Below are 24,442 nucleotides of genomic sequence, written 5' to 3' on the forward strand. Positions count from 1 at the left end.
TAACAGTGGCACATCGACTACAACATTGCGCAAATGATCTCGCACCCCCTCATTAGGGTGGCAGTAAAATTAGCAATGTGGCTTTATACCCTGATCTATGTACTGTACATAGCTGCACATCTCGATCACGGATAATTGAATTGGCCCCTTTGAAACAAACCAATACCGGTTTTATGGCGGTCAGGTGAGGCAGAGCCTTTCCTGTCATACAGTACTTAGGTATATTCCAAAGTTTGGACTACAAGAATGATAAGAAAAAAATAAAGAAAATAATATATCTTCTGTTTTATTCTAATCATTTTTATAGTCAAAACTCTGGAGTAAAGAGTGTATGGCAGGTGAGGCAACTTTTTCCGCACATCCCTGATGAAAACACACCATATTTCCAGCACTATATACTGTTGCACCTTTATATAATGCCCACATGAACCCTCGGGTTCATATATGTATCTGTAAATCTGACTCTGACACCAGCCAGTGCCTCCCCAGCCATTTACCTCACCGCACGTCACTGCTACATACAGATGTGTCCACATACACCTAGCCTCAATACACCTTGTGGCACAAGATGCCTAGCACAAGTGAGCTGCGCCGTGCAGTGTACCGTCTTTTTTTGCTCCTTTTCCACTGAAATGAGCGTATTAGTCGCAACACGATGTGACAAAACTGCCTCAGGAGACTGCACTGATTAATTTGATATTGTATATTTGTGCGACTGGGTCTGAATCTGTACAACGGAACGTGGCGTGGAAAAAATACCCCAGCCGCTGCATCGTAGCGCTTCAGAATCAGTCTCTCACAGATATATGAGTGTCGCATATTGAATTAATCAGCGCAGTCTCATGAAGCGGTTTTGTCACGTTTCAACTGAAATGCACATTTGAGCAGAAAGACGCTCAACGCAAGCCAAGTCGCACGAGACCTGGCGCGTCGAGAAGGGCTGTTTGGCGCAACAGAGGCAATAGTGTATGAGGACACATCTGTAGGTTGCATTCATGCCAGTCATAACATGGCAGCCTCCTGTGTGTGCAGGTGACAGGAGCACTTTAAAGCTTATTTAATGAAGATATGTCACCTCTGTGGCATGTCCTCTGTGTTGAGTAAATATATTTAAAGCCTGCAGAAGAAAAACATTCTCCCTTTCCTGAGACTCACCTGGGAAATGTAACTACCAGCCCCCTGCTCTAAACCTGTTCTTGCCACTGGAGGACATCATTGGCTGCAATTAGTATGCTGACCGGGTGGACTAACATGCTAAGTACACTGACTAATATGCAAATCATCCAAGTCACAGAGCCTTTGCCGGATGAATGAGGGAAGAAAGTTAATTTCTATTTATCCAATGACTACAACAGGCCCTGTCACAAAGATATCTTATAACTTTACTATTAAAGAGGTTTGTTATTACGTATAACAACCAATTAGACTTTAGCTTGTATTATTCTGTCCTGCACAACATGTAACAGACAGAGGAAATAATTTTGGCTCTAGGAATACCACTAAGGGGTTAAATAGATGAACAAAAAAGGACAGTAAATAAAATACATAACATTTAATAATCAAAAAAAAAAAAACTTAACAGCTCCAGGAAACATTGCTGGGAAACATATATATTATTGAACAGTAATATTCAATAATAACTGACACTGCATCAGTAGAGGTGATTACACATTAAACATGTAACTTATATAACACCAATCTTAATGGTCCCACAACACATGAGTTGCTCCGATGCATAGAGAGTCTGGGGCTGATTCAGCATTTCACGCAAGTGCAATGATGAACGCAGATTCACGATTATCGCAGATTTCCACCGTATCGGATGACATATCGTCTAGTGTGTACCCAGCATTGGAGGTGTTTGTGCAGTTTGTGTCTGGCTTGTGTTCGGATTATGGGTATGTAAGTCTCTGGATCAGGTGCATATCAGGAAGCTTGTTCCGGCTTGATATCCTCCAGGATCAATAGCAGACTTACTCAATGTAGAGTTCTTGATGCGTTTCTCCAAAATACAAATTGGTTTCTTCAGTAGGCAAATCAGAAAGTGTTAGACGAGATTGGATTGGTTCTCATGCATTTCAAATAAACATCTGCCATCCAAATACATACTTGTTTGCCTTCTGAAGAAACCAACGTGTATTGCAGTGAAACGCGTCAAGTACTCTTGACAGTGACTGACCTGCATTCTGCTCAGTCAGCTAATCATTTTAGTGGTTCCACGCATTAAGGTAATCTGCTACTGTATTGATACCAGAGGACATTCACTTTAGAGCATGGGTCTTCAACCTTTGGCCCTCCAGCTGCTGTGTGGAACTACAGATCCCAGTTTTAGCATGCTGTTAAATCAAAACGGTGGCAGGGCATGCTGGGATGTGTAGTTCCACAAGAGCTGGAGGGCCAAAGGTTGAAGACCCCTGCTTTAGAGTATATCACGCTGGAACAAGCTTCCATATATGGCACCTGATCCCCATCACAGGACTTATAGTATATATCCATAAATCGAACAACAGCCAGATGCACACCGGACAAACGCCTATAAGGAGCCATTTGCTTCAATACTGGCACAAACAATCTGTATAGAGTCTGACTTTATTGGGCTTTAAACTATACCTCAGTTTTCCTGGAGGGATTATTCACGTAATTGACTATCCTCTTCATATGCATTGTGCATAGACTCTCTATACATTAGAACAAGTCACATTGTTGTGGAACCTATATGGAATATTACATCAGCCTGAAAACTGTTTAGATTGGTGTTGTATAAGTTACATGTTTAATGTGTCGTCACCTCTACTGACAGTGTCGCTTACTATTGAATATCACTTTTCATATACAGTCAGGTCCATAAATATTGGGACATTGACAGAATTTTCAGACTTTGGCCTCTATTCACCACCACAATGGTTTTGAAATGAAGCAAACAAGATGTGCTTTAACTGCAGACTTTCAGATTTAATTTGAGGGTAATTACATCCAAATCGGGTGAACGGTGTAGGAATTACAACAGTTTTAATATGTGCCTCCCACTTTTTAAGGGGCCAAAAGTAATGGGACTATCAACTCAAAAGCTATTTCATGGACAGGTGTGGGCTATTCCCTCATTATTTCATTATCAATTAAGCAGGTAAAAGGTCTGGAGTTGATTCTAGGTGTGACATTTGCATTTGGAATCAGTTGCTGTCAACTCTCAATATGAGATCCAAAGAGTTGTCACTATCAGTGAAGCAAGCCATCATTAGGCTGAAAAATGTAAACAAACCCATCAAAGAGATTGCAAAAATATTAGGTGTGGCCAAATCAACTGTTTGGAACGTTCTTAAAAAGAAAGAACGAACCGGAGAGCTCAGCAACACCAAAAGACCCGGAAGACCACGGAAAACAATTGTGGTGGATGACAGAAGAATTATTTCCCTGGTGAAGAAAAACCCCTTCACAACAGTTGGCCAAATCAAGAACATTCTCCAGGAGGTAGATGTATATGTGTCAAAGTCAACAATCAAGAGAAGACTTCACAAGAGTGAATATAGAGGGTTCACCACAAGATGTAAACCATTGGTGAGCCACAAAAACAGGAAGACCAGATTAAAGTTTGCCAAACAACATCTAAAAAAGCCATTACAGTTCTGGAACAACATCCTATTGACAGATGAGACAAAGATCAACTTGTACCAGAGTGATGGGAAGAGAAGAGAAGGAAAGGAACTGCTCATCATCCAAAACATACCACCTCATCAGTGAAGCATGGTGGTGGTAGTGTCATGGCGTGGGCATGTATGGCTGCCAATGGAACTGGTTCCCTTGAATTTATTGATGATGTGACTGCTGACAAAAGCAGCAGAATGAATTCTGAAGTGTTTCGGGCAATATATGCTCATATTCAGTCAAATGCTTCAGAACTCATTGGACAGCGCTTCACAGTGCAGATGGACAATGACCCGAAGCATACTGCAAAAGCAACCGAAGAGTTTTTTAAGGCTAAAAAGTGGAATGTTATGCAATGGCCAAGTCAATCCCCTGACCTGAATCTGATTGAGCATGCATTTCACTTGATGAAGACAAAACTGAAGGGAAAATGCCCCAAGAACAAGCAGGAACTGAAGACATTTGCAGTAGAGGCCTGGCAGAGCATCACCAGGGATGAAACCCAGCATCTGGTGATGTCTATGCGTTCCAGACTTCAGGCTGTAATTGCCTGCAAAGGATTTGCAACAAAGTATTAAAAAGTGAAAGTTAGCTTTAGGATTGTTTAGTTTGTCCCATTACTTTTGGTCCCTTAAAAAGTGGGAGGCACATATAGAAACCGTTGTAATTCCTACACCGTTCACCTGATTTGGATGTAATTACCCTCAAATTAAATCTGAAAGTTTGCAGTTAAATCACATCTTGTTTGTTTCATTTCAAAGCCATTGTGGTGGTGAATAGAGGACAAAATATGAAAATTCTGTCAATGTCCCAATATTTATGGACCTGACTGTATGTTTACCAGCTATTGTGTAATTAATTTTTTGTAAATATTTTTATGAAGACTCCACAGTCCCAGGAGATATTATGTTTGTGTTTTTTTGACTATTAAATGTTATTTGGTTATTTAACCCTTATGCGTATTCATAGGGCCACAACGGTTTCTTCTGTCTGTTTGTACTTCTTTTAGGGCTTGTTTTAGGGCTAGCAATCCCCTATATTGTGGCCTGCTCTTGAAATACATGGAATACTCAGACTACTGTAGCTAATAGAGTGCATGGCTACTGTTTGTTTGACAACACTATTTAAAGCTCTTTAACTTCTGATTGCTACATCCTATTGGACACTTGCACAGTTATATTAGGAATCATTTGCAATGTGCAGCGTTTGTGCAAATCAAACATCTGGACTCGGTGTTAATAACTTTCTGCAAGTTCCATCGAGCAACTCAGGTAAGCTGTCCAGCGCTACTTGGTCTACCTCTTCTAAAATGTGTTCCTTAAAATATTACAGTACGGACTGGCACAATAGAGGATATTATATCACCCAGTTTATAATGTGAAATATTGGCGTGTAATATCTGAAAGCCGGGCACGGATAATATTGTGATAGACAGGAGGTCATGTTACCTAGAAACACCTTCACACAGTTGGAACTGAACTGAGAAGTTATACATAGATGTAACTGTGGGGCAGATTTATCAAGCCTTGGAGAGAGATCAAGTGGAGAGAATATAAAGTACTAACCAATCAGTTCCTAACTGTCATTTTACAGGCTGTGTTTGAAAAATGACAGGAGCTGATTGGTTGGTTCTTTATTTCTCTGCACTTTATCTCTCTTCAAGCTTTGATAAATCTCCCCCTAAGTTTATAAAGGACATTTATAAATTCCCATAAAATGTCAACATATCGGTGTGAATGGCGACATAGAAATACATTTTATTATTATTATTATTGCGCGCAGCATCCATTCAGACTCCGGGGTCTGGCACCACTGCACAGCTGCGGCGGTGGCGGTCCCCAACCTCCCGATTTGACCACCCGCGGGCCACTTCGGCCCACCGGTGGAACAGCGGGACAGTACAGCGGGATGTTGGGGAGGGGTGCGCCCGCTATGGGTGGCGCCCCTGTTCGACCGCACTGGTCGAACACCCCTAGAGCCGGCCCTGTAACCATGACATGTATTGTCTGCCACTATTATTATTATTTCAGGTCTCCTAATATATTTTAAAAGACCTTTCAAATAACACTGTGTGGTCATGCATGGGAAAACCTCCATTACTTTAAATAACAAAGCAGGGACTTTTTTTAATCTCATACCTTATAATTAAAGTTTAGGATTTTACCTCAGATGTGTAACTATTAAGTCCATTGAAGCACAATGAGGAGAGAAGGAGGGAGGGGATCGAAGAGGAGAAGGGAGCGTAAAGTGCAGATCACAGAGGGGAGGTAACAGAGGTCAATAAGAAAGGAGAGGAGAAGGCTGGTGATGGAAGCCAATAAGAAAGGAGGGGGGGGAAGAGTCGATCAGAGAGGGGTGGTGACAGAGGCCAATAAGAAAGGAGAGAGGTGGGACAAAGAGTTGATTAGAGAGGGGTGGTGACAGAAGCCAATAAGGAAGGAGAGGACGGGCATAGAGGCGATCACAGGGTAGAGAGGGGAGGGAATTAAAGAGGTGAGAAGTGAATGTAATCAGTCTGGCAGGAAAGGGGAGGTGACAGAAGATAAGCACAGAGGAGGGAGGGCCGGAGGGGAGGCAATCTTGGCAATTTGAGGGAGCATGAAATGTAGAAAAGGATCTCAGATCTGCAACTTATTTAGGATGCAGAGCAAATAAACCGAGATAAAACTAACAGGCGGCCATCATACTGTGCAGCACCCCATGAATTCTGGAACCCTGGATGGCGCCCCCTGTCCATTTTGGCGCCCGAAGCACATGCTCCACTGGAACCACCCTCGCTACTCCCCTGAATACTGTACCTCAATAAAGGCACAAAAGAGAAATTCTGTGTTGACAAGAGAAGGTCCCAGCTACTGTAAGTGCCAGGTCACTGCGTATTAAATTCAGCGTTAAGCATGAGGAGGACAGTGCGCCTTGGGGATCAGTGATCCCTGTGACAGTTTCTCTTCCAGTTTAAGGGGTCTAGTTACTAAGCAGTGTTAGGAGACAGAGTGAAAAGTGATAAGAAAGTGATAAGGTGCCAGCCAATCAGCTCTCAACTGTCATTTTTCAAACACAGCCTGTGAGATGGCAGTTGGGAGCTGATTGGCTGGCACCTTATCACTGACTTATCACTTTTCACTCTGTCTCATAACACTGCTTAGTAACTAGACCCCTAAATGTTTATTTCAACAAATAGGTGGGAGCAATAACTGACCAGCCTTCAATTTTCAAAATAGAAGATTAACTGTCATGTTACAGACTGCTTGAAAAATGAGAGGAGCTGATTGGTTGGTACTTAATTTCTCTCCAAGCTTTGATATATCTCCCCCCGGTATCCCCCAAAAATGTTAAAGCACATACAGCTCTGCGTGTTATGGTGAGGGGTGTTATACTACGTTTCTTGCTCTTATGTTTCACATGGACCTTTTTTACAAAGTGCACGTGATTTCATTTCCCCCGTGTGCCTAACTGGTCCACCCTGTGTGCCACATTGCACCTAGGCATGTGGAGGTTGGAATGTTTGAAGAGAACACTGTGCAATAGTACAAACGTCGCGTTTGGCGCTTTACAACCGCCCTTTCCATGAAATAATATATCTACATGTTTCTCATAAAAAAACAACCGTCATGAACTCGGTTATGGCTTACATTAGTAATGATAGTGAGTGGACATTGGGAAAACCTTTATTACAAGTGGCACCTAGAAATACCTAGTGGATTGAACCAGACGTGCCGCATTAAAAGTATAGGATAAGCCCCAGTCGCCACCCATTCAGTGTTGGTGCAATTATCGGCCCGATCAGACACTAAATTAGCTAATCAGGCCGATAATTGCACAGTGTATGTCCGCCTTTACACTCACAGAAGTTTATAGAGTTACACCTTGTCACACTGTATTTGGTATTTATTATTGATAGTGTACCCTAATTTATAATGATGACTTTTCTCAAAGTCATCATTGTCTCTTATTTACCTTTGCAAAGAAAAATTGCGTACTGCGCTTGTATATACTTGTGCTTGTGTATACCCTGTATGTGTAGAGCAGTTCGAACTAAAATCATCAAATAAAAAACATTAAGAAGTGAGCGCTAATGAATGTAAAAGCATAATAGACCTAAAAACATAATTAAATGGAAGAAGAATGTTTATAGTCTTCCAAGACAATATGGAGACAATATTGAGATAGCTCCGTCACCTAACCTCAGATGGCAGTTCGTTATCCCTAAATACGCTAGCCCTAGCTGTCCCTACCTTTTAGCTGATGTTCTTCAGACTCTTCGCCGTCCGGTGGAGACTAGCTTCATTTTGTTTAGTTTCTTTTCTATAGATCTACTAGATTTTTCCCTCTCCTGCTTGGGCTTATCTTCTGGATCCCGAGAAATCAAAGTCCTCTTGAGTTTTTATTATGACAATTTGCAAAGTGTGCGGACAAACTATGGGTAGTGAGTCCCATCTTAATGGTATAAATATGGTATAAATATGTTCCCATATTCTTACTTTTATTTTTCATTTGGTTTGTCCCACATATTGGGTTTCACATGGGCATTCCAGCAAATGAATTGCTCCTTCTGTTTCACATGATAGGGTCTCTTTAATTTGATACATTTTCTTGGTAAACTCCTTTATTGGTTTTGTATTTGATGTTTGATTTTGCATCCAGCTAATTTTTCTACAGAAATGGAAGCCTTTTGTGCCTGTGTCTCTTCCAACTTCATTTGGAGGTAGAAAACTCAGTGTTAGTTGTTGGTTTTAAGTTTTTTGCTTTTTTATATATCACCCGTGGTTTCTTGGGTATGATTGTCTTTATATCGTTGTCTAATAATAGGACGTTCCAATGTTGATTTAATTACCATTAAAAGAGAGTGTTGCAGCGCTGCACCTTGATGCAAAATGATATAATACTAACTATCAGTCTTAATCATACAAATCAAATGGTATATATGTCAGAATAGAAAAACTGCAAGTAGCTGGTGACAAGTGTAAATGCCTGTGTTCGGGCTTAATGGGTATTATAAATAATCATGGAAGTGGATACCAATGGAAGTGGATACCATAACCTGAAAGATGGCTAATAGCAATAAAGTTATAAAACAGTGGGAAATAAAGTTAAATTAATTTATTCAGTATGCGCTAAACCAGAGTAAGCCAGAAAAGATGCACTTGTAGGATAATCAATTTGTCAATAGATGTATCTCAGATTGGTGAATGATGCATCCGTTAGGAGTGAAAAAAGTAAAAAACAGGGGGAATGTGTCCATAAGCGGCGTCCCGCTAAGGTGATGTCTAGTTGGGATGGATGAAACAGATGCCCGGGGTGGTCTTCTTTGGGACAAAGAGTACGGTCGCTGTTTATGGGGAGAGGTTGCCTGGCTCCAGCACGTGAATACCAAGCGGCGCAGCTGCCAAATGGTGCCTGAATGAACAGGCTACCTCCGGCAAGCCGCACCGCACACTGGTAAGTGCTGTAGTCTGCGGGGGGAGACGGCACGGATGCAGCGCTAATGAAAGCAGTGCACCGGGCGTACTCCACCGCAGATGGGGGACTTACCTCTCTACCCACGCGGGCACCGCTCCTGTCCTGCCGGCTCGTTTCCACTTGGTGGTGAGGCTTGCTTCCGGGGTTGGTCACGTGACTTGAGGGTTCCAAATAATAGCGTCCTGCCGTGTAGCTGGGAAACTTGATAATAGTTCCTAGTTCCTGCACGTTGATCTGGGGTCTCTGGTAGTAATAAACAATAGGTGAAAGAGGATGAAGTTGGCTAATAGTGCAATTGTCTCCAACCTCTCCCCATAAACAGCGACCGTACTCTTTGTCCCAAAGAAGACCACCCCGGGCATCTGTTTCATCCATCCCAACTAGACATCACCTTAGCGGGACGCCGCTTATGGACACATTCCCCCTGTTTTTTACTTTTTTCACTCCTAACGGATGCATCATTCACCAATCTGAGATACATCTATTGACAAATTGATTATCCTACAAGTGCATCTTTTCTGGCTTACTCTGGTTTAGCGCATACTGAATAAATTAATTTAACTTTATTTCCCACTGTTTTATAACTTTATTGCTATTAGCCATCTTTCAGGTTATGGTATCCACTTCCATTGGTATCCACTTCCATGATTATTTATAATACCCATTAAGCCCGAACACAGGCATTTACACTTGTCACCAGCTACTTGCAGTTTTTCTATTCTGACATATATACCATTTGATTTGTATGATTAAGACTGATAGTTAGTATTATATCATTTTGCATCAAGGTGCAGCGCTGCAACACTCTCTTTTGATATATTTACTTTGCAGGTAGGGGTACCTGTCAGTTGTTAGCAGCTCACCCTGTGTTTAGTTGTCTTAGTGCGCAGGCCGACTCCGTTATATCATTAATTACCATTAAATTGGGGAATTTCAGCCTTCCATATTATAACACAAAGCATAATAGATACTGTAAATAAAACGTCAAAAATATAAAACAAAGTTTATTATTGAGCCTATGTTGCCCTGGGACCATGTGCTTGCCACCAAAACCCAGAGAGACTTCTGGCTCCGGATATCCATTTTTATGTGAACAAAGTTTATTATTTAAAGCCCCAAAGGAGGTTCTCCTTCCATTCTTGAGAGAGAACCCGCAGTGGTCTGAAACGCGTTGGAGAAACACCACAGAGATTGAACAGTGTTCTGACCGACCGCTAAGTCCATACCCAGTGCCCGACGTCTGACGTCATTCCAAAGTGCCGCGGCCACACACAATACCAGCAATGATCTGCTGCCGCGGAAGAAGCTAGTCTCCACCAGACGGTGAAGACTCTGAAGAACATCAGCTAAAAGGTATGGATAGATAGGGCAAGCGTATTTAGGGATAACAGACTGTCATCTGCAGTTAGGTGACGGAGCTCACCTCAATATTGCCTCCATACCAGGTCTTGGAAGACTAAACAGTCTTCTTCCATTTAATTATGTTTTTATGGTTTTAGGTCTATTATGCTTTTAATTAGTGCTCACTTCTTAAGGTTTTTATTCACCTTTATTTTTTATGCTCTTTGCATGTGTTTACAAACACACAAAAAATAAAATTGTGGTGCGGTAGTTTGACTAAAAAGTTTCTTTCTGAGGAAGAGGACCACTAAATCTAATCAACAAGTTATGTTATATTAAAGAGCTCTGAATAATATTCACAAACATACATGTAAATCCTCCTATAGCCTGAAAGATATGAAGAAGTTTAAAATGATTTGGAATTTTTTAACTTACTGTACCGTTCTAGCTATTGTTCTGTCATCAACTATTTCCTTTCAAAGGTGGCGAAACGCAACTGACTGTTTCCTTCAATGGGAATTTCTCCTGAAACTTGATGATCTCGGGATGCTAGTGTGGTTCTAATGAGGTGTCAGACCCTATTTAATGTATACAAAGTACATGATTTTTTTCTCTACTTTCCTTACTGCATATTCTTATACTCATATTTAAAATGAATCTGGTTCATGCATTCTCAGTGCTCTAGATGTTTAAACATTTCAGTCATCTTAAATCTTGAATTTTCAAATGCATTATTAGTCCGCTCTGATTGTAATGAACAGCCACAGTTAATCTCCTGTCTTGAAGCTTGATAATAAAGTTTATTAGTTAACTATCTCAATAATACAACCAGTCAGGCACATCTAATCCCTTTCATTGGTCTGCTTTCGTCAGTGAGTATTACAAAAATATACATGAAGAATTGGGTCTGTTTAGTATTATGTCAGAAAATATCTTTGAAAATAGCAATGAAGGGAAGACAGTAATTTCATTTGGGAGCGGTATGATTTCCCGACATGTCAGCACTATAACTTTAAACATTATTGTGAAGTATCATGTTTAAAGTTATAATGCTGACCCAGTTATAATGTTTTAACTAACATTAGTACCGTGTTGGCACCAGTGACGTGCGGTGAGGTAAATAGCCTGGGAGGCACTGGCTAATATCTGAGCCAGATGTACAGATACATATAAGTTGTATCTGGTTGTATTATTGAGATAGTTAACCACTGTATATTTTATTATTTAACTTCTGCTCCCACCAAATCTCCACTTTTATTATACTCAATAATAAACTTTTGTTTTACATACACACTTTTCCCACACTGTACTCTTACTTACATTTCTGGAAATCTGCACTCTCTTATATTCTTTGTTCATTCCTACTTTCAACTTTTTCTTCCCTTATTCACATCATCCTTACCATGACCATGTTTTCTTCAACTCCCACCTTCACTCAGTGTCTACCTAATCTTTTGTCCTGCCCCTTGCTTCCACCTTTATGCTTTCCCCCTTGTCTCCTTCACTTCCTCTTCCCCTTATCTCCTCTCCTCTGTTTACCTTCTTCCCCATCTTCTCCCATTACTCCACTTTCATTCTCTTATATTCCACTGGGGTCCTACTACCTCACTGCTAATCCCTCCTCCCACCCCCCTCTCCATGTCACTTCACCTCACATCTATCCACATATCATTAATTTCCCTTCCTGCCCACCTTCTGCTGGCTCCCCTTCTAGCACTGGAGACCGCACCATCGCTACACTCTATTCATCTCGGTCCCCCAAACTAATCTCACCTCCACGCTATAGCAACCCTGATAATCTCATCCAAATCTCTACAACAAACTCTGTCCCTCTATCCTGTGCCCTCTGGAATGCCAGGTCAGTCTGTAATAAACTGGTCCCAACCCATGACCTTTTCATCTTCAACTCCCTGATCTCTTAGCCATTACTGAAACCTGGATTTTACCCTCTGACACCACTTCTCCTGCAGCTCTCTCCTCTGGGGGCCTCACCTTTTCCCACACCCCACGACCTGGGGGTCGCCATGGTGGTGGTGTTGGGGTCCTATCCCCTGGTTACTCATACCAATCCATACCCTCTGAACCATCCCTTACATTCTCTACATTTGAAGTCCATGCCTTACCGCCTCTTCCACCCAGTACACCTCAGAGTAGCTGTCATTTACCGTCCCCCTGGCCCTCCCTCTAAGTTCCTTGACAACTTTGCTTCCTGGCTCCCTCACTTTCTCTCCTCAGACCTTCCCTCCATTATCCTAGGTGACTTCAATATTCCAATTGATATCCCCACAGAATCCTCTGCCTCCAAACTCCTCACCCTCACATCTTCACTTGGTCTCTCCCAATGGACCTCCTCACCCTCCCATGTGAGTGGCCATTTGCTTGATCTGGTCTTCACTCACCAATGTGATATTTGTGATCACTCCAATTCCCCTTTCCCACTTTCTGACCATCACCTTCTCTCTTTTAACCTGTCCCTCTCTCCTTCCCCTTCTCTACCTCCAAAAGCCACCATCACTAAGCGTAACATTGACGCTATCGACACAGTTTCCTTTTCTTCCCTGCTTGACTCTCTTCTCTCCCCTATCCTCTCTCTCTCCTGTCCTGACCAAGCCACTTCCCTAAACCACGCCTCCCTTACTTCTGCTGTGGACTCTGTTGCTCCGGCGATCACTACTCACACTCGCAGATCTACTCCTCAACCCTGGCATTCCAAATGCACCAGATACCTGCAAAAGTGTTCACGAACTGGCGAGCGACAGTGGAGAAGATCACACTCTATGGCAGATTTTCTCCATTTCAAATGTATGCTCTCATCCTATAGTGCTGCTCTCTCCCTCTCTAAACAGTCATATTTCAAGATCCTCATCTCCTCTCAGTCCTCTAATCTCCAGCGTCTCTTCACCACTTTCAACTCCCTCCTTCGCCCACCCCCTCCTTGTCTCCCCTCCTTGTTCTCTGCCCTTGACTTTGCTACCTACTTTGCATCTTAAATTGATTCCATACGTCAGGACATCATATCCAACCAGTCCCCCAGCTCTCCACCTCCTCCTTTCCCAGATCACCCCTCCCAATCAACTTTACCAACTCTAGCATCCTTCTCCCCTGTATCTGGAGAGAAAGTCATGGCCCTTATCCGGTCCTCCCCCCCTTACATCTCCCCCTTGATCCTATCCCCTCCCGCCTCCTCCGCTTCCTCTCTCTTTCTGCCTGCTCCCATCTTGCCCACCTCATTAACCTCTCCCTCTCATCAGGAACTGTTCCTTCTGCATTTAAGCATGCCCTTGTCTCCCCCATTCTTAAAAAACCTACCCTTGATCCTAACCTTCTTTCTAACTACCGACCCATCTCTCTCCTCCCTTTTGCCTCCAAACTCCTTGAGCGGATTGTCTACAAACGCCTTACCACTTTTCTTTCCTCCCACTCCCTCCTTGATCCTTTTCATTCCGGCTTCCGTTATCTCCACTCCACTGAAACTGCCCTCACAAAAGTCAGCAACAACCTCCTTGCTACCAAATCCAAGGGCCACTACTCTCTTCTCATTCTCCTTGATCTCTCTGCTGCTTTTGACACTGTGGACCACCCTCTCCTGCTGCATATCCTTCACTCCCTTGGTCTACGTGACACTGCCCTCTCCTGGCTGTCATCCTACCTCTCTGACCGATCTCTCAGTTTCCTCTCATGACTCCTCTTCCCCCCCACAGCCTCTTACAGTAGGTGTTCCTCAATGTTCTGTTCTTGGACCTCTTCTATTCTCCCTCTATACTTCCTCACTAGGTGAACTCATCAGCTCTTTTGACCTCCATTATCATCTCTATGCTGATGATACTCAAATCTACATTTCCTCCCCTGAACTCTCCCCCTCTCTTCTGACTCGTATCTCCAACTGTCTCTCTGCCATCTCTTCCTGGATGTCCCAGCGATTTCTTAAACTTAATATATCTAAGACAGAGCTGATCGTCTTCCCATCCTCCCACATAACCTCACTTCCCACTATTTCTTTATCAATTGATGGTATAACTATCTCATCTAGCCCCGAAGTGCGCTGTCTTGGAGTCATCCTGGACTCATCCCTCTCCTTCAAACCACATATCCAGAACCTTTCACAGTCCTGTCGTTTCCATCTCAAAAATATTTCTAAGATCAGACCCTATCTCACCCAGGATGCTACAAAAACCCTAATACACTCACTGGTCATCTCCAGATTGGACTACTGTAACCTCCTCCTATCTGGCCTCCCCAAATCCCATCTCTCTGCTCTCCAGTCTGTCCTCAATGCTGCTGCACGGCTTATTTTCCTCTCCAAACGCTCTACATCTGCCTCCCCTCTCCTACAAGCCCTCCACTGGCTCCCCTTCCCTTTTAGAACCCAATTTAAGGTTCTCACGCTCACTTACAAAGCCCTCACCCAATCTTCCCCCATATACATCTCTGATCTCATCTCCCTTCACTCCCCTCTCCGCTCTCTTCGTTCAACTAATGCACGCCGCCTTTCATGCCAGCTGATTACTTCCTCCCACTCCCGCCTCCAAGATTTTGCCCGCACTGCTCCCCACCTCTGGAACTCTCTCCCACTCCCCATCAGACACTCCACTTCTTTGCAATCCTTCAAATGGGCTCTCAAGACCCATTATTTCATCAAAGCCTTCCAGCTGTCATTCTAACTCCCTGATACATACACCTTCCTCCCCATCTGTGTCACCCCTGTTTGTCTTCCCCTCCCCTTTTAGAATGTAAGCTCTTATGAGCAGGGCCCTCTAACCTCTTGTACTTCTCCCTATTTTAGTTTCATCTACTTCTTACTCACCACTAGGGCACCTAACACTTGGCTGCTTATGCTCTGTTGCTTATCTGGGTGTTATGATCACTAATGTAGCAATATATATTATCCATGTCCTGGTCCTGTATTGTATTGTTCTGTAAGTCGCTTGTCTACAACTTGTTTATGTGCTTTGTAAGGCGCTGCGGAACATTTGTGGCGCCATATAAATAAATGATAATAATAATAAGGTGCAGCAGTATATAGTGCTGGAGATTTGGTGTGTTTTGATCAGGGATGTGTGGAAATGTTAGACAGGGGAGGCAGTGCCTCACCTGCCATACTCCAGAGTTTTAATTGTAAAAATTATTAGAATAATACATAGAAGATATTTGTAATATTTTCTTTACATTTTTCTTATAATTTTTATAGTCAAAACTCTGGAGTATATCTAAGTATGACAGGAAAGGCTCCACCTCACCTGACCGAACATTACTGGTTGGCACACTGTGATCAGCATTACGCTGCCAGCAATGTCATTGTCCACTTTGTGAATGATGGAAAATTATCTACCTCCCCTTTCATTTGACTTTATGGCTTTTTATATCAGGTATCCGGATACAATATTGACAGTGTAAAGGGCCACAGTCAATAGGTCGACACAAGATGGTTGACATGCAATAGGTTAACAGAGACAAAAGGTCGTCAGCAATAAAAGGTCAACTGACAACAGGATATGAGGGATAAAAGGTCTTCAGGTTCAAATGGTTGACACAAAAAATGGACGGCACAAAAATGGTTGACATGGTTTTTAAAAAAATATTTTTAAGGTTAGCGTTGGTGGAGGGTTAGGGTTAGGCACCAGGGGGAGGGTTGGGGTTAGGCACTAGATGGAGGGTTGGGATTAAGTTAAATTACCAAAAAAAAGTGTTAACCAATTTTGTGTCGGCCATTTGACCTTTTAACCCTGTTTAAATGCTGTTGACTTTGTCCCTGCGTGCCAGGATGGATAGTGGAAGGGTCTTAGGCCTAAGTCCTATCTTGGGTCAACAACCCAGCTGTAACTCAGCCTCTCCCACTGTAGGTTAAATCAACAAACAGGTGTTCCTACACATGCAGCTGTGATAATAGCGAACATGTGTAATGCAGATGCAGCAGGAGTAGCAGTGCACAGCACCTCTATGGAAACTAGTAAATGCATGGTCATCTTATTCTACAGCCTCTCTTTCTGTGTAGTGGAACACCTCTCTTAGGACACAAGTACAATATAACATTAAGAGTACTAGCTTACAGAGTCACCAAGATATTTTTCAGACAGGTACAAAATGGTAGAGAGCAGTGCGCTCTGCACTATCTCCTCTCACTGCTGGGTACTAGAAACCAGACTTAGCGTGAGGTGGGACCTCCAGCCTGATGATGTCACCACTGAGCTACTGCTCTTGTGCATCTGGCGCCATCTTTACTGTGCAGATGCACAGTACTTGGCTCCTGAGGTGAGACACTTAAATACCACAGTTATCCCCTGCAATACCGCTATTCTGCTTACCGCAGTTACCTTTTGCCATGTTGATATCAATAAACCCAGCATCCTGGTTAAGGACTCTCTGTGTGGCCTAACAGTCACTTTCACATTCCGTCTGACGCCTATTATGACCACCATCCCAATATGCTATATCAATAGGTTATGGGCATAAAAACTCCAAGTGATAAGTTAACAGAAAGTTCCTGTATTTTAATTAGCATATACAGAAAGATGCACAGTGCAACTGCAAGCATGAACTTCTCCAAACCAAGAGGTTCATAGAACTACGCCACATGGAATTTCGCTATGGAGATGCAGCTGAAGTGAGAGAAGCTGTGGAAACTCACAATTGCTCCAGGTGACAATCCAAATCCTGGTGAAGTGGATGGGGCATGGCTGTGGAGAAGCACATGTATTTCATAATTCCTGGGAAAGTGTCAGCATATGACAATTGGATAGCCCTGCAGGCAGCATATGAAGATTAGGGTCTCATAAGGAGATGAAGCCTGAGGTGTACACTGTATGGTACCAAACTGAGAGCATGCAGATACATGAATGAGGACACTGACAATATATTATATCTCAGCAAATTACATCTTTAGAATACCAGGTAGATGATGAGGAGGTTGTGATGGCAATACTGCAAAATCTAATGTCTGATTTGATTTATTGGTGGTGGCTTTAGAATCCAGTATGACAAATCTGTCAACTGAGATTGAAAGGGCTAAACTGCTGCAATTCCAAGAATGATGCAGAGACTTCTGCATTACTCACAAGAGATGCTAAATTCAAAAAGCCTAAGTACACGTGTTTCGGATGTCACAAGGTGGGACATAAAGCCTCTGAATGCAGACTGAGACATGCAAGTAAGTGATGCAAGTGGTGCAAAAGAAGCATGACAAAAGAAATGAGTCAGCTTTAAATGTAACAGTTGCAGGAAGGATTGCCGGTACATGAACTTGGGAATGTTATGAATCTAGGAGAAGATTCACCTTTGACTTAAGGCAACAGTGCTGAGGATTATATGAAGCGATGGGGACAACAGAGAATATAGTCCTAGCCATGGAATGAGATAGCCCAGTTGCAGCCTTAAGGGCTGATTGATGTTTGGCCTAGTCAGGAATGAGGCTGATAGCCCGGTTGCAGCTTCGAGGGTTGATTGATGTTTGGCAAGGTTGTGGTTTGCTGACCACGTTGCAGCCTTGCGGGCTGAGGTGAACTTGGCTGAGGTGCGGCATTGAGGCCAAGTTGCAGCCTTGGGGCTGTGGTGAACTTGGCTGAAGTGCGGCCTTGGGGCCGAGTTGCAGCCTTGGGGACTGTTGTGAACTTGGCTGAGGTGCGACCTTGGGGCCGAGTTGCAGCCTTGGGGACTGTTGTGAACTTGGCTGAGGTGCGACCTTGGGGCCAAGTTGCAGCTTCGGGGGCTGTTGTGCACTTGACTGAAGTGCGGCCTTGGGGCCAAGTTGCAGCAGTAACCAATAACAAGAGTCCACTCAGACACTGCTGTGCGGCTGAGACTGCTGTAATGTTTGCCGCAGATTGTCCACAGACGCTGAAATGCAGCTGAAGCTGCTGAGATGTTTGGCCACACAGACACGGAAATGCGGCCGAGACTGCTGAGATCTTTGCAGCAGGTTGTCCTCTCGGACGCTGAAATGCAGCTGAGACTGCTGAGATGTTTGACGCAGGTTGTCCACTCAAACGCTGGAATGCAACTGAGACTGTAATACACGCTGGACATGAGAAGCTGGAACACACAGGAGCAAGAATTCCACACCCAGGAACCGGAAAGCACGAACTGTACTGAACGCTATCACCGGCATCTGAGCAACCAGCAAGTGGGAAAGAAAAGGGATAATGAACCAATCCGGTTGAGGCAGAGATGACGGAGCAGTCAGGTAGGCGGACTTCACGCAGTAGTAGCGTGTCGTCCACTTCTCCTAGCAACAGTCCTGAGAGAGCTGCCAGGAGAATTGTTGTCCAACAAGACGCAGCGGCTGCTTGTGACAGGGAGCTACAAAACATTTTAGTTGCAATCAAGAATGGTTTACATCACTGAGCATGTTTGATCCTATAACAGACAGAGGGATTGGAGACCAAGGGCCTGATTCACTACTGATCGCAACTGCGGTTACAATATCGATTACGCATGCAGTTCAACTGCAATAGTATGTTTATTCATTGTGATCGCTATGCCTTCGCAGCATAACATAAGGACGCCCACTTTACCTTAACACATGCGTAATGCTTAGCAAGACTGCGAAACCATCGGTACAATAGAGTTCCATCGCAGCCTCACGCACACTTGCACAAGATCTGAGCTTACTCAGAAATTGCTAACTTTATCGCACGCTATGTGTCCTCAAGCTGCATGTGGCATCGCAGTAGATAATTTCTGCATGCCCATGCAATGGCATTCAAATGCACTGGCACGCATGCGTTTCCCCGACCACCACCCGTCACCTCCCACAAACGGCACTTCCTGTCAATCACTCTGCGATGGGTCTGCACAGTGCACTGTGCTCGCAGTCCCTATTGCAGTGGCCAGTTTGCGCACTGCGATACATGCTTAGTACGCAACAATCATCCAGTTGCATCTGTAATTACAGTTGCGATCGGTAGTCAATCAGGCCCAAAAGTCCTTACAGTTGGGACAATCAGGGTGCGCCTGAAAATAAAAGGTGAAACAATAGCCACAGACAACAAAGATGTGTTATTTGTGCCAGATTTGGGGACAAACCTCATTGCCATAAGCCTCCTAGAGAATAAAAGCTTCAAGATCAAGTTTGCAGAGGACAAGTGTGTTGTACAAAATGAATGTGATAGCAACAGCAACCCGATGTCAGCAACTATATGTGCTAAAAGAGTGTTGTGCAATGACTGCCTCTGAGACAAGCCAGTCTATGGAACTTTAGCACAGGTGGCTAGGCCACTTGGGGTAAGATGACGTCCAAAAGCTTCCTGATGTAATGGTGACAGGAATAGCTGTGAGTGATACTGAGAGACCAGCATGTGAGAGCTGTATAATGGGTAAACAGATGCGTTGTCCCTTCCCAAAGTCAGCAACAAGAGCTGAGCCACCATTAGCAGACTTCTGGTGGAAACTCAATTGGGTCAGAAGCTATAGCTCTTGAGATCTGACAATGGCGGGAAATGCGAAAACAAGAATGTAACCATCTTCCTAAAAAAAAATATGGCATCGAGTACCAGTTAACTATTGCGTACATGCCTGAGCAAAATGGTATCAGTGAGCTTACAAACCGCGCAATTGTGGAGAGAGCACGGACTATGCTGAGTGACTCGGGCCTGGAAAAGTGTTTTTGGGCAGAAACAGTGTCTACGGCAGCATACTTAAAGAATCGTGCACCCACAGTTGCTCTAAAAGGTAAAACACTGATGGTGCCATGGTCTGGAAGCAAGTCAAATGTCAATAATCTCAGAGTGTTTGAATGCAAAGCTTAGGCGCACATTCCAAAATATATAAAACACAAGCTGGATCCGATGTCAGTGGAGTGTATTATATTAGGATACTGTCGAGAGAAATGGATACAGACTATGAGAAATTACAAATAAAAAACTTATAAAAGTCTGGGGATGTAGTGTATGAAACAGCGCCACCTAATGTGAGGCTGGAACAAAAATCACAGCATAAGTTTGTTTAGTTGGATATGCCTACAGCTGAAAGCGTGTCTGAATTGGAGACTGCCAGTGTGGATACAATTGCAGCACAAGAGTTCTGTAAGAACAAACAAAGGAAAGACCCCAAAAGACAATGAGGAGTTTGCAAATATATCGCTTTCTGTTAATCCCAAAATATCCAAGTGGCAAAATCAAACATGTAAATATGTTGACTCTTGTAAACAGGCTGAGTCACCGCAAGACAAACAAGAACAAGTGGGTCTTCTGTAATAAATTAAATGTAGTTGGAACTGTTGCTCGTTGCAAAGCATGGCTTGTCGCTAAAGGATACACGCAGAAATCTGTGATTGACTACAGTGAAGTCTTCTCACCTGTGGCAATACACTGTGTTTAGTCATAGCCATTTTTGCCATTATGATTTATTGCTGTACCAGTTAGATTCTGATTCAGCAAAACTGAATGGAGATTTAGATGAAGAGATTTATATGGAACCTCCTGAACATTATAATGATGACATGTTCCAAGAAGAAAGTCTGTTTATTAAATAAAGCATTGTACGGTCTGTAGCAGAGTGAGCTCTGTTGGTACCATAAGTTAATCACAGTACTTTTGCAAATGGACTTCATCATTGTTATGTATGTGGATGACTTGTTACTAGCAGGTCAAGAAGGGCACATAGCCCATGTCAAGCATCTGTTAGAGCAGACGTTCAAGTTGAAAGACTTAGGGCCTGCACATCACCTGTTAGGCTTAAGAATCTTGCAAAACTTGACTAAATGAACTGTCACGGTTGATCAACAAGGATATATTGATACAGTAGTTAACAAGTATGTAATATCAGATGCAAAGCCAGTAAATACTCCCATACTATTGACAAGGGCACAAAATTAACAGAAGTCATGTCACCAACAAGCGAGGAAGAAATAGAGTATATGAAAAGGATTACTTACACATACAGAATGTCATGAAGAGTGATCAGATGAATTGCAATTAATTGCAAAGTCCCTCTTTGCCATGACAATGAACTTAGGGCCTGATTCAGAGACGGACACTCTGAAAGAGCGCTCGCTCTGAATCAGGGCGTTTTTTTTTTCTTTGGAGCGACCTCCTGGCTGCTCGCATAGCTGTGGCTGACCACCCACAGCTATTGCGAGCGGCCAGGATGATGGTCGCAATGGTCAAGACCATCGCGACCATCAGGCTTGCGACGAGACCCTTGTGGTAGGATCTCGTGGCTGCAAGCCCCAGAGACCTTCTGGCTCTAATAGAGCCAGAAGCTCTCCCACTGACATCACTGGTGATGTCAGTGGGGCTGCCCACAAACGGCAGGCGTTCGCATGGAAACGCCTCCGTTTGTGAAGCCACCCCCCGCCACGCCTACAAAATGGGGCAAGCTGTCGATCAACATCGACAGCAGCCCCTTTTGTAGTAAGCCACGGAGCGAGTGCTTTATGCGCTCGCTCCGGGGCACGCGCAGTGCGCACGCTGCACGTGCGCACTGGGCCACCATTGACCTGCTTGCGAGCGCTATGTGCTTGTGAACGGGTCTGAATCAGGCCCTTGATCCCAAAAATAAAATTTCCACTGCATTTCATCCCTGCCACAAAAGGACCAGCTGACATCATGTCAGTGAGTCTCTCTACAAGGACAAGGCTGGAGATCACTCTGTCATGCTGATTGAGTTAGAATAACAGACTGGAAGCTTTAAAAGGAGGTTGGAGCTTGAAATCCTTCCTCTGTTAACCATGGTTACCTGCAAGGAAACACGTGCAGTCATCATTGCTTTGCACAAAAGGGCTTCACAGGTAAGGATATTGCTGCTAGTAAGATTGCACCTAATTCAACCATTTATTGGATCATCAAAAACTTCAAGGAGAGCGGTTCAACAGTTGTGAAGAAGGCTTCAGGGCGCCTAAGAACATCCAGCAAGCGCCAGGACCATCTCCTAAAGTTGATTCAGCTGCGGGATCGGGGCACCACCAGTGCAGAACTTGCTCAGGAATGGAAGCAGGCAGGTGTGAGTGCATCTTCACGTACAGTGAGGTGAAGACTTTTGGAGGATGGCCTGGTGTCAAGAAGGGCAGCAAAGAAGCCACTTCTCTCCAGGAAAAATATCAAGGACAGACTGATATTCTGCAAAAAGGTACAGGGATTGGACTGCTGAGGACTGGGGTAAATTTATTTTCTCTGTTGAATCCCCTTTCAGATTGTTTGGGGCATCCAGAGAAGGAAAGGTGAGCGCTACCATCAGTCCTGTGTCATGCCAACAGTAAAGCATCCTGAGACCACTCATGTGAGGGGTTGCTTCTCAGCCAAGGGAGTGGGCTCACTCACAATATCGCCTAAGAACACAGCCATGAATAAAGAATGGTACAGAAACATCCTCCAAGAGCAACTTCTCCCAACCATCCAAGAACAATTTGGTGACGAACATTGCCTTTTCCAGCATGATGGGGCACCTTGCCATAAGGCAAAAGTGATAACTAAGTGGCTCGCGGAACAAAACATTGAAATTTTGAGTACATGGCCAGGAAACTCCCCAGACCTTAATCCCATTGAGAACTTGTGGTCAATCCTCAAGAAACAGGTGGACAAACAAAACCCACAAATTCTGACAAACTCCAAGCATTGATTAGGCAAGAATGGGCGGCCATCAGTCAGTATGTGGCCCAGAAGATGATTGACATCATGCCAGGGTGAATTGCAGAGGTCTTGAAAAAGAAGGGTCAACACTGCAAATGTTGACTCCTTGCAGAAACGTAATGTAATAGTCAATAAAAGCCTTTGACACTTATGAAATGCTTGTAATGTTACTTCAGTATACCATAGTAACATCTGCCAAAAAGGACTAAAAACACTGAAGCCGCAAACTTTGTGATATTCCAATACTTGTGTCAATCTCCAGGATCGCAACTGCAATTACGCACACAATCGAGTGATTGTTGCAATCTGTGCATACATATGCATCGCAGTGCGAGAACACTCCACTGCGATCGGGACTGCGATAGTAGCGGCTACGCAGAGCCATCGTACAGTGATTCACTGTAAGTGCGGTTTGGGGGTGGTGACGGGGGGTGGTCGGCAAAATGCAGGCGTGCCAGTGCATTTGAACGCCGTTGCGGGGGCGTGCATATATTATCTACTGTGATGCCATACGCAGCCTGAGCTCTCACTGCATGCGATGAGGTTAGCAAGTCCTGAGTAATGTCTGTGCAAGTGTGCATGAGGCTGCGATGGTACTTGATGTTACCGATGGTTTCGCAGTCTTGCTAAGGATTACGGATATGTGTAAGGTAAGGTGGGCATCCTTATGTTGTGCTGTGATGGCATAGCGATCGCAGTGAATTAGCATACTATTGCAGTGAGACTGTGTACTTAATTGCTATTGCATTCGCAGTTGCGATCCTTGCTGAATCAGGTCCAGTGTGTCGACATTAGAATGTCGGCACGGTCTGAATGTCAATATACAGCATATTGACAATTATAATCTCGACAGCTGATGTTAGGGTTAGGCTGCCATTAGAATTCGGTTTAGAGTTAAGGTTAGTTTACAAGTCTATGGCAAAATGTATCGTCGACATGCTGACTGTCAACATTCAGTCAGTGGTGATATTTTGTCAGTGTCGACATGCTGACCATGATGACATTCCGAACATTCTTTTTATACCACACCTGAAAGAAGCACATAGTAATACATGTCATAAAGGTAACCTTGTAGTTTACATAGACTATCAGACAAAGAACTGACATACGATGAAGCCATTCTGTGGGCTGAGCCAATATTCTGCCTACCACCTTACTAGGAACCAGAGGCATCAACGAGGCATGAGGCACTGAGTCGTAGGTCACATGCTCATGAATATTATCTCAGCCCACGAAACCGCTGCCTCCACTGTGTGGAGGAGACTGATGCACCTTAAGATGGACTTGGCTGTGATATAAATAGCCCTGCAGGTAAATGATGCAGTGTCCTGTGATGTCATTGGCTGGCGTCCTGTGATGTAATTGGCTGGCCTTCTCTTATCACATCTAGGACTGTAGACATTTTATCATTTAAAGATGGACAAAAGCTAAACATAATTGTT

General features: G+C 43.7%; 1 protein-coding gene across 1 annotated transcript in view; it reads left to right on the forward strand.

Annotated features, from left to right (window-relative positions):
- LOC148508904 (neurabin-1-like) overlaps positions 1-24,442 on the forward strand; it is a gene marked incomplete at its 5' end in the record, with an annotated part of 141,170 nt that overhangs the window by 96,666 nt on the left and 20,062 nt on the right. The window lies entirely within an intron of this gene.

The sequence above is a fragment of the Taudactylus pleione genome, unplaced genomic scaffold, assembly GCF_031769625.1.
Source record: "Taudactylus pleione unplaced genomic scaffold, aTauple2 ptg000335l, whole genome shotgun sequence".
Lineage (NCBI taxonomy): Eukaryota > Metazoa > Chordata > Amphibia > Anura > Myobatrachidae > Taudactylus > Taudactylus pleione.